Raw genomic sequence first — 13,796 nt, 5'->3', positions numbered from 1 at the left:
CCCGATTGATCTTCCTGGATAAATTGTTGCAATATTATTTTCATTCTTTCTGCCAAGATCATTGTAAAAATTTTATAGTCATTATTCAATAGAGATATCGGCCGATAATTTTTTGTTTTAGTTAAATCTTGCTCCTCTTTAGGTATTAATGTTATGTTAGCATTTTTCCAACTATCCGGTATCTTTCCCTCTTGCAAAATAGAATTCATTGTATACTGTAAAGATAGCAAGAGTTCTTCCTCCAAACATTTATAGTACATTGCAGATAACCCATCTGGTCCTGGCACCTTTCCTGATTTAATTTTGTTTATAGCTTCAGATATCTCTCTTGACGTGATAGGGCCATTAATAGCTTGTCTCTGAAAGTCTGTAATTTTAGGCAAATTCTGTTTAGATATATACTCTTCTATTTTTTCAGATGGGATTTCCTGACACTTGTACAATGTTGAATAATATTGATGAAAAGTCTTTTTGATTTTTACATTATCTCTCAGCATCTCATCTCCTTCTTGTATCTTTAAAATAATATTTTTGACGTTCTTTTCTTAATTTATATGCTAACCATTTCCCCGGTTTATTTGCAAATTCAAAAGTCCTTTGTTTAGCAAAATTTAGTTTCCTTTCAATTTCTCTAACTGTCAGCATTGATATTTGATTCTGTAACATTTTAATTTGATTTACAATAGAAACTTTAGTTGGATTCTTTTTCAATTCTTCCTCTTTTTGTTTTATTTCTTCCAAAATTAATTGCATTTTCTGTTGTTTCTTTTTTTTAATTCAGAGTTACATTTAATAAAATATCCCCTCATAAATGCCTTACTTTTATCCTAAACAATATTTTCATTTGTTCCTTTATGTAAATTATGTTCAAAAAACTCTTTTAATTTCTTCTTACATTCTTGTACTACTTTGTCATTCTGTAATAAAGATTCATTTAGTCTCCATCTAAATCCAAGATTTTTTTTTTAAAGTTAATATCACAGGATTGTGGTCCGAAAAAGTTTTTGGTAATATATCCATTTTAAAAATATCTTTCACTAGATTTTTAGACATCCAAATCATATCAATCCTCGAGAATGTTTTATGTCTTTCTGAAAAATAAGTAAATTCCTTTGCGTTATCATTTCTATATCTCCAGGTATCCACCAATTCTAAATTTTCCATCAGTTCAAAGCAAATCTTTGGTAATTTACCCTGTGTCTCTTTAATATTTTTTTCAGAAAGTCTATCAATTTTTGGTGAAATTACCCCATTCCAATCACCCATGACACACCAATGATCATATGAAAACTCTGACAATTTTTCCATAAGTCCTGTGTAAAACCTTATTTTATCTTCATTGGGGGCATAAATACCCACTATCAAAATTTTTATGCCCTGTAAAGTAATTTCAACCCCCACAAATCTACCACTATCATCCAGTAATATCAATTTAGGAAGCAATTGTGGGTTAATGTAAAGAACAACTCCATTTTTTTTTTTGATCCAGCCGAAATAAATTCTTCACCCAAATTTTTACAGATCAAATATTTGGAATCTTTCTTCTTAATATGAGTTTCTTGTAAACAAATTATATCCAATTTTAATTTTTTCAAATAATGAAACACTTTCTCTTCTGCGCCGTGTTGGCTCCATTTATATTCCAAGTTAGATATTTGTAATCCATCTTTAAGCGTGTATTTTAAAATGTACCTGATGCACCCTTTAATCCATCGTCTTCCTTCCCCTCCTCTGCATGTTCCTGTTGACTTTGTTTCCCAGGAATTATATCCATATCTTTGAGTTTATCTTCTTCCATATCTTTTGAAGCTTTTCTCAAGAAATCCCTTGCTTTTTGAACAGTATTCAATCGATATTTCTGTTGTCTGAATGTAAAAATCACTCCTTCTGGAACATCCCATCTAAATTGAATTTTGCATTGCTTAAGTTTTTCTGTAAAGAAAGCATATTCTTTTCTCTTACGTAAAAGTCTAATAGGAATTTCTTTCATCACCAGTATTTCCTTACCATCAATTTTAAAGGTATTGTTGAAGTGTTGTTGTAATACCATATCTCTGGTCGTCTTTTTTATAAAGTGAACAAGCACATCTCTTGGAATTTTTTTCATTGTTGCATATCTGGAATTAATTCTATAAACTTTATCTATTTCAAATTTCATCCAATCTTCATTCAAATCCAGAAATTTTACTAAAGCATTAACAATTTTATCTCTGATGTCTTCACCTGTTTCCTCAGGGATTGCACGGAATCTCAAACAATGTTCTTTATTTCTCACTTCAATCACAGCCATGTAGTCCAATTTTTTTTCTAATTCCAGATTTAATATATCTGTTCTATTCTCCAAGATTTGTACCTTTTCTTTAGTATTTTTTGCATCCTCCTTTATTTTCCCAATTGTCCCTTTAATCTCATCCACTTGTGTTTTAATATAGTCTTTTATATCTATCAATTCAGTTTTCATTTCCTGTTTTATATCACTAATCCCTTCCATTGTTTTTTGAAACATATCTGGGGGTATAACCCCTTCCTGTGGATCAATTGAACCTCTTCGCTCCTGGGCCTTAGTTGCTTTTTTAGTTGTCATTCTCAAAAGAAGCCTTTAATTTCTGATATTAACCACTGTTCCAAAACCTAGAGGCAGTCTATTTCTTTTTTTTTTCCCTCCACCAACAAAAGAGTTAATATTCCAGGCCTGTTATTATAGTCCGGCCAGCACAGTTCTTATCTACGTCCAGGAATGCAAAACAATTCTGGTTCACAACACCAAGCGATTAGTAACATATACGAACAGCAGATTCGTCCAAAAAAAAAATAATAATCCAGGGAGAAAAATAGTTCACAATATATTTCCATCAAATAATAATTACCTCTCATCCGTTTTTAATCTTTAAAACTCCAAATTCAGGCCAGCTTTTTGTCGTAAATATATATATATATATAAATTGTTTACATTTTCTTTCTTCCTTAATTATATTTAAAAGAGAAAAAATATGACTCACCCAGGTTTCTCAGTTGCTGATTCGTAAACAAATCCCTTTTATTGTAGTAATTTAAGCCAAATGATAAGATTTAGACAGAAGGAGGCTCGCTGGTTAAGAACGTTTTTAAAAAGAAAAAAAATGCTTCGCTTTTTTTCAGTACAGCTTGTTAGAAGTCCTGACTCGTCTTCCGCCGATCGGTATGCCTTCTTATCTCAGGGAGTTCCTGATCAATTCCAGCAGCCGACAGCTCAACGAAGTCCTGTGGAAAATCTGATCGGTTCTCCTATACCTTGGAGAACATTTAAGCCAGTCAAAGTTTCCTCTTGGCTGGCTTTTAAACTGAAAAAAGCTTCCTCTGAGGCATAGATCTCTCAGAGACAACCACCAGCTGGGCACTCACTTCCGGGAAGTGTTTAAGTATTTTTAAATATGTGCCTGGGAGAGCATACTTTGTATTTAACGGGGGGCTTTCGGGGGGCCCAATTAGCGTAGTGACGGGTTATGGGAGGTATGGCGCTAGGAGGAGAACGTGCCAGGTAAGGGGAACTCGCCCCAGACAAGTTGTGTCAGTGCCTTGTTCCGGTTCTCCTCAAGGCCACAGAACTGCTGGTTGTTCTATCAGCCAGCCCTTAGATCTCCACGTGCTGCTTTTGAATGCCAGGTCGGTATATAATAAAACCTCCCTTGTCCACGATTTAATTGTGGATGAGGGTGCCAACCTGGCATGTATAACCGAGACCTGGGTGGGTGAGCAGGGAGGAGTTGCTTGTGATGCGTCCTTCCCTGGCTCTCCCTCTCAGGTTCCTACCTGCTCGTGGTTACTGCCTGTCTCTAGGCACCACCAGGGATTCCACCAGTCTGGACCGCACTCTCTTATGGTTTACCTATCCGCTCTAGCACAGATCTCAACAGATCCCCCTGCTAGGCAACCACCAGTAACGTCCCAATACTAGTATTCCCAGAGACTCTGAATACTGGTATTGTTATTCTCTTCACCGCTGCCACCATTTGTTACAGTTCCCCTTCAGCCTTGGTCATTACCTTACCCTCCCTTCTGGTCTGTGAAACCCCAGCCAAGGATCAGGCCTTTGGTAAACCAAATTAAGTATTTATTACAGATAACAAAGCTAACAAGATTAACAAGATTTCTTCTTAAGGCACATAAGCATATGGTTTTACTCAATACTAATCTGAACTCCACCTCCCTCCTGGCAAACAACTCTCTAAACCCCACCAAGCAACCCACTCAGTTCTCTTCTCCCCCCAGATTCCACTCTCAATCTTCCTTTTATACGTTCAGCCATTTTAAACACTCAGCCAATCATCTCGCATTCTACTGCCCATTCACTCCCCCCCTCTTTCACTCCACTTACCATGTATCTTCTAAACAACCAACACTTACCATATATACATTAATATAGGAACATCACATTCCCCCCCCCTTAAAACAACGGCAGAGTATTATTCCTGTTCCAGGATTTATACGTCGCGTTAACAAATAAAAGTCTCTATGGGGAAAATGTCTTTCTTCGTTCCTCCGTCTGGTCACGTCACTGCAGTCCCAGCCACTTGCCTGGAAAGTCCATCGGCCAGTACATTGTCCTTGCCTTTGATGAACTGGAAGTCCACTTGATAGTCCTGTAGGACCCAGGACCACCTCTGCAGCATAGTGTTATGGTTTTTCATAGTCTGCAACCATAACAAGGCCCGATGATCCGTAGTCACTGTGAATCTTCGTCCCCACACGTATGGGCGCAACTTGTTCAGTCCCCACACGACCGCTAGGCACTCCTTCTGGACCGACGAATAGTTTTTCTCCCTCAGCGTCAGCTTGCGACTCAGGTACGCCACTGGATGTCTGGTGCCTTCTCTCTCCTGCAGCAAGACGACTCCCAGCACCAGGTCCGACGCATCTGTAGCCACAATGAATGGTTTCTCATAGTCTGGTGCTATTAATATGGGTCCTTGGCACAAGGCTTGCTTCAGCAGATCAAAAGCCTTCTGACATTCATCCGTCCATACCACACGCTCAGAACACTTCTTCTTTGTTAATTCATGCAAGGGGAGAGGCCATGATTGCACTGCCTCTACCTTGCTCCATAAGGGGGTGATTTTCCCACTCCCCACATTATGTCCTTCACAGATTACTTCACTCACAATTTTCCCATTCACACAGCACGGCATAGATCTAATTGGGGCATGATCTCCAGTATCAATGGAATGTATAACTATACTGGTTCGGCCAGGTTTGTTGCTAAAGAGATTCCTATAGGTTTTCAAAACTCTCAGAATCTCTTCTTTTACTTCCTCCTTCCCCACTCTCTCAGCTTCCAACTCCCTCTGCTTGTCTTTTTCCTCAGCCTCCCATCTTAACTTCTCTCTCAAGTACTCTATATAAGCGGGATTGCTTAAATATCCTTCTGGGGTCTCTTCTCTGACAGGTTGATTTTACTGGGCAGTTGCAAATCCTATAAGTGCTACCCTCAATTCATCTACCCCTTTACCCTCGTGAGGTAAATTGAATGTTATGCACTTCTCCACCAGGTCCTCTCTTTTCATTTTTATATATTCAGCCATGGTGTTTGAGTTCACTCACTCTTTGCCACACATTCTTTGCCAGTCACTCTCACAAGAAATCTTGTTTTGTTATTTCTGTTTGCCACACCACTGTATCTGGATTCTCTGTTGTTCGTATCCCACCGCTACTGACACCACGTGTGATGCGTCCTTCCCTGGCTCTCCCTCTCAGGTTCCTACCTGCTCGTGGTTACTGCCTGTCTCTAGGCACCACCAGGGACTCCAACAGTCCGGACCGCACTCTCTTATGGTTTACCTATCCGCTCTAGCACAGATCTCAACAGATCCCCCTGCTAGGCAACCACCAATAACGTCCCAATACTAGTATTTCCAGAGACTCTGAATACTGGTATTGTTATTCTCTTCACCGCTGCCACCATTTGTTACAGTTCCCCTTCAGCCTTGGTCATTACTTTACCCTCCCTTCTGGTCTGTGAAACCCCAACCAAGGATCAGGCCTTTGGTAAACCAAATTAAGTATTTATTACAGATAACAAAGCTAACAAGATTAACAAGATTTCTTCTTAAGGCACATAAGCATATGGTTTTACTCAATACTAATCTGAACTCCACCTCCCTCCTGGTAAACAACTCTCTAAACCCCACCAACCAACCCACTCAGTTCTCTTCTCCCCCCAGATTCCACTCTCACTCTTCCTTTTATACGTTCAGCCATTTTAAACACTCAGCCAATCATCTCGCATTCTACTGCGCATTCACTCCCCCTCCTCTTTCACTCCACTTAACATGTATCTTCTAAACAACCAACACTTACCATATATACATTAATATAGGAACATCACATTGCTCTCTCTCAGCTTTGTCCACCTGGGTATACGGTGCAGCACTATGGTAGATCTGAGGGTCGGGGAGGCGGGGTCGCTGTGGTCTATAGGAGTACTTTCTCTCTCACCAGGCATCCTGTCCAGATGGCGACTGGTCTAGAGTGCCTCCACCTTGTGCTGGGCCAAGGAGACAGACTGGGAATCCTGTTGGTGTACTGCCCACCTTGCTGCCCAACAGCTTCCCTAGCTGAGCTGACAGAGATAGTCTCGGAGGTATTGTTGAGGTCCCCCAAACTTGTAGTGTTGGGGGATATCAACATTCATGCCGAAACTGTCTTATCTGGGGCGGCTCAGGACTTCATGGCCTCCATGACAACCATGGGGCTGTCTCAATTTGTTACTGGCCCAACGCATGTGTCGGGTCACACTCTTGATTTGATCTTCGCCACTGCTCATGGAGATGGTGATCTGGAGGTGGGGTGTTTTTCATCTACTCCATTGTCATGGACAGACCACCGCCTGCTGAGTTTTAGACTTACGACGACTCTTTCCCTCTGCAAGGGTGGGGGACCTATTAAGTTGGTCCGCTCTCGGAGGCTTATGGATCCTATTGGTTTTCAGAGGGCTCTGGGAGTTTTTCCAGCTGATAGTACTGGCGCTCCTGTCGAGGCCTTGGTTGAACTGTGGAATACGGAGATGGCCCGGGCTATCGACACGATTGCTCCCACGTGCCCTCTTCGATGCAGAGCTCATACAGCTCCGTGGTATACCCCGGAACTGAGAGTGATGAAGCAAGAGAGAAGGAGGCTGGAGTGCAGATGGAGACGAACTCCAGACGGATGCAGTTATGCTTTGGTAAGTGCCTCCACTGTCGTATATAAAAGCGGTAAGGGCGGCGAAGAAGTCCCACTTCGCTGCCTCTATCAGGACATCTCTCTGCCGCCCTGCAGAGCTTTTTAGGGTTGTATGAGGACTCTTACATTCTGGTCCTTGAGATACCATTGAAACATCTGAAGCTCGCTGTAACGACATCGCAGGGCACTTCCAAAACAAAATCGCATGCATCTGTAGGGACCTAGACTCCGATGTTATGACTGATGAATCCATTGAAGTGTCCAGAACATGGCCTTGTCTTTCATTATTGGATGAGTTTCAGTTGGTGCAGCTTGAGGAAGTGGACAAAGTGCTTGGATTGGTGCGGGCGACCACGTCTGCTCTAGATCCTTGTCCATCTTGGCTAGTGAAGGCTAGCAGGACTAGTACCACCGGCTGGGCCAAGGAAGTGATAAATGCCTCCTTGAGTGAGTGAGTAGTCCCTAGTAGTCTCAAGGAGGCAGTAGTGAGACCTCTTTTAAAGAAACCTTCCTTAGACCCAGATAACTTGAACAATTATAGACCGGTGGCGAATGTCCCCTTTTTGGGCAAGGTTCTGGAGCGGGTGGTCGCCGGTCAACTCCAGGTGCTCTTGGATGAGACCGATTATCTAGATCCATTTCAATCCGGTTTTAGGCCCGGTTTTGGCACAGAAATAGCCTTGGTCGCCCTGTATGATGACCTCTGTCGGGAGAGGGACAGAGGGAGTGTGACTCTGTTGATTCTCCTTGATCTCTCAGCGGCGTTTGATACCATCGACCATGGTATCCTTCTGGGGAGACTCACGGAGTTGGGAGTTGGAGGCACTGCTTGGCAGTGGTTCCGCTCCTACTTGGCGGATCGTCGCCAGAAGGTAGTACTTGGGGAACATTGCTCGACACCTTGGACTCTCCATTGTGGAGTCCCTCAGGGGTCGGTTTTGTCCCCCATGCTTTTTAACATCTACATGCAGCCTCTGGGTGCCGTCATCAAGGGTTTTGGAGTGCGTTGCCACCAGTACGCTGATGACACGCAGCTCTATTTCTCCTTTTCATCTTCTACAGGTGAGTCTGTGGATGTGCTGAATCACTGCCTGACCGCGATAATGGACTGGATGAGAGCTAACAAACTGAGGCTCAATCCAGACAAGACTGAGATGCTCCTGGTGAACGGTTTCCCGGATCGAATGGTGGATATACACCCTGTCCTGGATGGGGTTACACTCCCCCTAAAGGACCGGGTTCGTAGTCTGGGGGTTCTTTTAGATCCTTCCCTGTCACTTGAGGCCCAAGTGGCATCGGTGGCACGGAATGCTTTCTACCAGCTTCGGCTGGTAGCCCAGCTACGTCCCTATCTGAGCAGGGAGGACCTAACATCAGTCGTACATGCTCTGGTAACCTCACGACTGGACTACTGCAATATGCTCTACGTAGGGCTGCCTTTGAAGACAGTTCGGAAACTACAGCTTGTCCAAAATGCGGCAGCCAGATTAATAACGGGGACCAGGCGGTCGGAACACATAACACCTGTTCTGGCTCGCTTGCACTGCCTGCCAATATCCTTCCGGGCTAGATTCAAAGTGTTGGTTTTGACCTATAAAGCCCTATACAGCACGGGACCACGATACCTATCGGAACGCCTCTCCTGATATGAACCTGCTCGTACACTACGCTCCACATCAAAGGCCCTCCTCTGAGTTCCGTCTCATAGGGAGGCTCGGAGGACGGTGACAAGATCTAGGGCCTTCTCAGTGGTGGCCCTCGAACTGTGGAACAGTCTCCCCAAAGAGGTGCGTATGGCGCCGACATTGCTCTCCTTTCGGCGCCAGGTTAAGACTTGCCTCTTTGCTATGGCGTTTTAATATGTAACTCATTTTAGTTTTAAATTTTGTTGTAATTGTTTTTGATTTCTTGTTTTATATATGTTTATGCTGTATTTATTATGAGATCTGAGATGTTTTGTATTTTTATATTCTGTTGTTCACCGCCCAGAGAGCTAATGCTAGTCGGGCGGTATATAAATCTAATAAAATAAAATAAAATAAATATATATATATATGAACAGAAACATAAAGAGTGACCATATATGAAACCATACGCTTGTGAAACTTTCCTTAAGTAATCTTGTTATTTCCTGTTGTTAGTAAATAAATACTTATTTGGTTTACCAAAGGCCTGATCCTTGGCTGGGGAATATACAGACCAGAAGGGAGGGCTAGGTAATTACCAAGGCTGAACAGAAACAGTATCTAATGGTGGCAGCGGTGAAGGGAGATACTGTAACAAGTCAATTATCCAGAGCAACTCAGAGTTGTATGCTTTATATTTAAAGATACAAGGGGGTTGGGAACAGCATAGGCACACAGTCACAAAGTAACAAGCTATAGAGAGACTGAGGCAAGGTCTCTGGGAGTATTGGTTACAGGAAGTGACTGGTGGTGCTGCCTAGCAGTGGGATCTAGTGAGATCTGTGCTAGAGCGGAGTGAGAAACCATATAAAGGACGGTCCTGACTGGTGGTGTCCCTGGTGGTGCCTAGTGAAAGGCAGTAGCCACAAGCAGGTGGGAACCTGACAGGGAGAACCAGGGAGGGATGTCACAGAGACTTCCCCTCCAAGGTGTGCCCCTGCTTTACATGGAGGAGGAAGCGAGTGGTCCCTCTCTGCGATGCCAGGCCAGGTGAGCAGGTGTCCCTTTTTGGGGGGAGGTGAGGATGGCGTGGCAGCGTCTGCGATGATGGCCACCTGGGGCTCAGGTTTTCCACATACAGAGAGCCCTGCTAGATCAGGCCAAAGGCCCATCTAGCCCGGCAGTCTGTTCCCAGAATGGTCAACTGGAGGCCGCAGGGACAAAACCCACAATAGGAGCCCTCTCGCACTTGGGATTCCCAACAACTGCTCCTATGTAGAGGCACAATGTCTCTTCTTTTGGGTGGAATATATGGCCACCTTAGCTGGAAGTCTCCTCCATCATTTCATAGTCCTCTTCTCCAGCAGCCCCCATCAACACATCTAGTGGCAGGGAGTTCTGTCCTTGAGTCCTTCCTCTTGTGTGTCCTGAATCTCCCGCCCTTCCGCTTCTCTGGAAGACCCCACCGGGTTCTAGCATTGTGGGGGGGGAGAAACAGCTCTCCCTGTCCACTCCATGCGCCATTTTACACGCCTCCCGCCTTACGATGCGGAATAACAGGACACATGAAAGAGAGGAAAAGTGGGGAGGAGGGAGGAGGAGGGTGCCAGCTGTGTAATGGCGGAAGAGGAGTTGGATGCCCAGCCCAAGGGAAGGCCTTTGAGGGAGGAAAGGTGGCAGGGAGGCAGGGGGGAGCAGAGGGGACCCCCTCAAGCTCAGCCAGGGGAGGGCAAGGTCCCGCCCAGTGAAGAGTCTGAGGAGGAGCCAAAGGAGGGAAGGGATGGAGCCAGGGAGAGGGTTGAGAGGGTTTGGCACAAAGGGGGTAGACTGGACAGTTGCAGCGGGAGGATGAGCAGGAAGAGGGTAGAATAACGCATGTGAGGAGCAAACCCTTCCTCATATCTGTTCCTCCTCTTTCATTGCAGAACCGCAGATGGAAGAGGGTGTCCCCTGTGGTGCTGTCCTTCATCCTCCGCCCACTAGGTAACAGCACCCACAGAGGCTTTCTCTGGCAAGCTGGAGCTCAGTTAGTCCTGCTTTGGGTTACCCGCACTTTAATTTTTGGGACCTTATGCAGCATTTTCTCCTCTACAGCTGGAGTCCGTGAGAAGAATCAGCCTTCCTGAGCTGTCCTGGCTGTGCCTCTAAACCAATGAAGGTAAGATGTCCATCCTGGAAGCAGAGAGCCAACCCACAGGCCTCACTTCCCACACAAAGGCATCGTCTGTAGCCTCATCGGGGCATGAGGGGGCCTCTGAGCTGTCACACCAGCTGATCTCTCAAGTTGTAGGCTCTTGAAATCCCAGCCCTCCTGCCCCAAGGTGAAACAAGTGGGGTGGGGTGGGGTGGGGTGGGGGACAGAGCTAAGTGGCAGTTGCCAGCTGCTCCCTCAGTGGTGAAGACTGATGACTGCAGCAGGAGGGGGCCAAATGATGCCAGAAGGGTGGTGAGGATGGGGGGGTGGCAGCCCCATTGGGCCAGCCAGGCATGGGACCTCCATCAGTTGCCTAAGTATGCCAGGGATGGAGTCTGGACCATGCAAAGTCAAATAAAGCAGCCACAAGGAAGACCCACTTCTGTTCCTTTCTTCCCCACCCAGAAGAGCTGCAGATCGAAGTTTTGGAATAAGAGAACATAAGAACATAAGAAGAGCCTGCTGGATCAGGCCAGTGGCCCATCTAGTCCAGCATCCTGTTCTCACAGTGGCCAACCAGGTGCCTGGGGGAAGCCCGCAAGCAGGACCCGAGTGCAAGAACACTCTCCCCTCCTGAGGCTTCCGGCAACTGGTTTTCAGAAGCATGCTGCCTCTGACTAGGGTGGCACAGCACAGCCATCACAGCTAGTAGCCATTGATAGCCCTGTCTTCTATGAATTTGTCTAATCTTCTTTTAAAGCCGTCCAAGCTGGTGGCCATTACTGCATCTTGTGGGAGCAAATTCCATAGTTTAACTATGCGCTGAGTAAAGAAGTACTTCCTTTTGTTTGTCCTGAATCTTCCAACATTCAGCTTCTTTGAATGTCCACAAGTTCTAATATTATGAGAGAGGGAGAAGAACTTTTCTCTATCCACGTTCTCAATGCCATGCATAATTTTATCCACTTCTATCATGTCTCCTCTGACCCGCCTTTTCTCTAAACTAAAAAGCCCCAAATGCTGCAACCTTTCCTCGTAAGGGAGTCGCTCCATCCCCTTGATCATTCTGGTTGCCCTCTTCTGAACCTTTTCCAACTCTAGAATATCCTTTTTGAGATGAGGCGACCAGAACTGTACACAGTATTCCAAATGCGGCCGCAACATAGATTTATACAACGGCATTATGATATCGGCTGTTTTATTTTCAATACCTTTCCTAATTATCGCTAGCATGGAATTTGCCTTTTTCACAGCTGCCGCACACTGGGTCGACATTTTCATCGTGCTGTCCACTACAACCCCGAGGTCTCTCTCCTGGTCGGTCACCGCCAGTTCAGACCCCATGAGCGTATATGTGAAATTCAGATTTTTTGCTCCAATATGCATAATTTTACACTTGTTTATATTGAATTGCATTTGCCATTTTTCTGCCCATTCATTCAGTTTGGAGAGATCTTTTTGGAGCTGGACTAGATGGGCCACTGGCCTGATCCAGCAGGCTCTTCTTATGTTCTTATGTCCTTTTTGTTTTAACAACCCTGAACAATTTAGTGTCATCAGCAAACTTGGCCACTTCACTGCTCACTCCTAATTCTAGGTCATTAATGAACAAGTTGAAAAGTACAGGTCCCAATACCGATCCTTGAGGGACTCCACTTTCTACAGCCCTCCATTGGGAGAACTGTCCGTTTATTCCTACTCTCTGCTTTCTGCTTCTTAACCAATTCCTTATCCACAAGAGGACCTCTCCTCTTATTCCATGACTGCTAAGCTTCCTCAGAAGTCTTTGGTGAGGTACCTTGTCAAACGCTTTTTGAAAGAGGCAGGACAGCAAGGGAGGGAGCCCTGTTTCTGTGTGTGTGTGTGTGTGTGTGTGTGTTCCTTGAGCACTTTTGTTGTTGTTATAGATATATTGTGTTTTCTAATCTTTACATTCAGAAATAAAGTCAATATTGACTGACCTGCCATTTGTCTTTATAGTCTGTGTGGCACCAGATTACTTTTACCCCAAAGCTGTGATCTGCCACCTTCCCAGTGGGGCTGAAAACTCATATGTGGGGAGGGGGTTGGTGGCAGGTTTGAGAGGGCTTTGAGAGGAGGTGTGCTAGGCAACGCAGCCACCCTCTTACTTTGCCCAAGAATGCCTCTTGGCTTGGTCTGGGGGAGAAATTTGATTCAGATTGCCTTTCAAGATGAATTGATCAAACTTTCTGATACAACATTAGAACTGAAACGCAGCCATCCTTTGAAATTCACACTTATCTGAATTTTGCAATGCACTTCTCCAACCGAGTAATGTTTACAGAAATGCATGTATTAGGGGAAATGTGCCCAAAGTGAAAATATTGGTGAAGCTGACATACAAACATGCATCATATTAGGATAAATTGCTTGCAGAAAATGTGTACCTTAGTCAAGAGGACTTACAAAAAAGGTATATATTAGGATACATTTGCACTACAATGGTGAAGAATTTTCATGAGGATTTTTTAAAAAGAAAAAACCCCACAAATTGTGGCAGATGTAGAACCGAATTTCCAAACAATGAGATATGGAGAGAAATGAAGAGAACCAAAATATACTGATGATTGCATGCCTACTCTGAGCTCAGCCCCTGACAGACATCCCTCAGCAAAGTTGCCCCAAACCCCAAAAGCTGTGCCAGCAACTGTCAGGGATGCTGGGCATAGTAGTCCAATGCCATCTGGAGGGCATTGCCTTGGCTTCCCAGGTTACGGTCTAAGGGCACCTGAGGCTACCACATTGCTGAAGGCAGGCAGACGTGGATGTGGTCCTATGATCCCACGACCTGTGGCCTTTCACTTAATTCTTTTAGTTCC

Source organism: Rhineura floridana, chromosome 12 (genome assembly GCF_030035675.1).
Source record: "Rhineura floridana isolate rRhiFlo1 chromosome 12, rRhiFlo1.hap2, whole genome shotgun sequence".
Lineage (NCBI taxonomy): Eukaryota > Metazoa > Chordata > Lepidosauria > Squamata > Rhineuridae > Rhineura > Rhineura floridana.
This window is presented reverse-complemented; position numbering follows the sequence as displayed.